We start from the raw sequence: 2,750 nt of genomic DNA, 5'->3' as shown, positions 1-2,750 counted from the left end.
TTTTCTTTTTCTTTTTGCATCCTATAGAGGGGAACTGAAAATTTTCATTCTCCTCAACTCTAGTATTTAAGTTTCTAGAGAGGGATTTACAATTTTTGTGAATGGAACGAATTTTTTTCATTTTACTTGGACTAAACCATGGTCTTATTCATCTCACAGATATGTTATCTGAGCCAGGGATTGGTTTAAATTTGGAAGATGAAGCAAGAGATGAATGAATTTCTCTAAATTTGTCAACAGATTGACTAAAGATGTCTTTGTCATAATCACTAGTTGGTAAATTTTTCAGCAATGAATTTAAATAATCAATAGATTTTTGAAACTTATCATTGATAGTAGTAGATAAATTCCAACTATCTGCAATACAAATGTAATGAGAAAGTCAAAATTACTGATAAATATTGAAATTTCATTAAAAATGATAGTTTTGAAATTTACCAGTTTTGTCACCTTCACCAACGTTAACCTCAAGCACATCTTGATTTCAAGAAAGTATACAACCATCTACAATTGAAATATTACATAATTAATGTTGAGAATCATAAAATCATTTAATATTTAACTATAGAGATCATATTGATCATTACCAATGACATTAATGTCATGACTCGATCTTCCTATGACTTCCTCATCATCAACAACCAATGGAGTAGAAGCTTCTGTAATTTTAAATGAGACTAATATAGTTAACATAGATTTTTTTTAATAAAATGTAAATAAATTAATGCTAGATTTTAAATGATACTTACCAACAACTTTATCGTGTGTGTTTCTCTTTAGAATATATAAGATCTTCAACACATGCTTGCATGTGTTTCCTCTTTTTTCCCATTCACAATCACATACATGCAAATTTTGTCCAAAATTCCTTACGAAACACCATTTTGCTGGAATAGTTTGACTTCTAACTTTATATGTGTTTGGTAGCTGGTCATCTTGATAGCAATCAACATCTAGTATTAATTTTGATCTTTCTAATGCAGTTATGTAATATCTTTCCTTTTTGAAGTTGGTTAAAAATCCAGATTGTTGCAAATATCTTTTATTTTTATAGAATGGCTCTACCCTATGAAGAAGTGTATAGATGAGCCAATCCATTCTTCTTGTGCCTTTCCTAGAACGATCACTTAGATGTTGACTCTTGATGTGGGAGTGATATGACTCTATCGAAGCATTAGTTTCTTGATTTGCATGAGGGAAGCTTCGAAAGTTTTTTGCCCACATCGCTAGAAAAACAAACATGACATCTTAGCATATAGAATAATTAATTTAAATTATATAAATTCATAATAAAATATAAAAGATAATCTTGATGGTCGTACCAACGCGACTCTCATCATGGCACCAATAATTCTGAAAGTAATTAATGAATTCCTTCTCTTCTTTGAATTCCTCTATGAACTTCATTGTCAAATTAGTAATGGCATCTTCATTTTCATGCATTGCATACATTATCTCACCCAGTCTACCAAATATTCTTGTTCCAACATCTTGATTTTTAAAAAATCTAGATTATATACAACAATATAGAGTTATGATGTTATGTATGTGATTTTTCATATATTTTAATAAAATATGTACTTACTTGTACACATTCTTCAGCCACGCCCTACACACATGCCAAATGCATAACAAGACTCGACACTTAAAGGATAATCTACAAGATAATTTATTATCAAAGTTCATAAGTAGTATTCTAAAAAAAAATTCTTAAATTGAAACTTGTTTATGCTAAAAATTGGAAAACATATATCTGTATAAACTAAACATAAAAAATTTGCATTCTTCTAACTATAAACTAAGGTTGAAGAAAACCTTATTGCTTCAATCTCAGCGCTAGCATCATCTGTCATGAATGTGTTGACATGCCAATCTTCTCTATATTGTTTCCCTCTTTTATTAATCTCTATTAGCCATTCATTTATATCCTCAACTTTATTTCTTGAGGATATGGCCTATGCAACCGGTACACCGGCTTCTTGTTCATCAAATACAAGCAAAGTATAAAGTTGATACTACGCATGAAAAAAACAACGATATATTAATTTTTTAGACAAATAAAACTAATGGCTAAATTAAAATCCATAAATAAAATTAAAATCGTTCTACTCACACAGTATTTATTTGTTGAGAATGTGGAGTCCATCGCAATAATTGAATCATGTGAATGTTTCACCATCATCTCTTGCATCCATGGTGTTTGGATGCCTATGATAAATGAAATATTTTCTTTATTTTTTGGTGTTTTATAAAAAAAGAAGTTCTCTTTCTCCTCTATATGCCACAAACATACACTTTTTGCATCATCCTCATTTTTTTGTGAATGTAGGGAACTTACTCTTTTCCATGCATTTAACACATCCTTTCTTAGCAAACAAGTATCCCTCTTATTCATCAACTTTGTCAAACTAGAATCTAAGTAATGTCGTTCGCATATTGTGTCAATCCCCATGCCCATCAATAGTAAGGATTCAATATATGATTTACATTCAGTTGATAACCTTGGTGCAAAACTACTCCTTGGATCACTAGAAGGGTCATTTTTTCCATGACAAAATTCACCATTGGCATCTTGATGACTAAATTCATTATATACAATTATTGCAACATCTGGTCTACCATACATAACCTTAACAATAAAATGAGTTTGACAACCCCTTTTTTGAGTAAAATTGTGACTTCTTTCCTTGCTTTTTGGTGCATTTCTTTTATCTTCTGGCCCAAAAGCACAATAATAACTGTTTAAACAT

The sequence above is a fragment of the Cupressus sempervirens genome, chromosome 7 (genome assembly GCF_028749045.1).
Source record: "Cupressus sempervirens isolate cs-2001-9-10 chromosome 7, ASM2874904v1, whole genome shotgun sequence".
NCBI lineage: Eukaryota > Viridiplantae > Streptophyta > Pinopsida > Cupressales > Cupressaceae > Cupressus > Cupressus sempervirens.
This window is presented reverse-complemented; position numbering follows the sequence as displayed.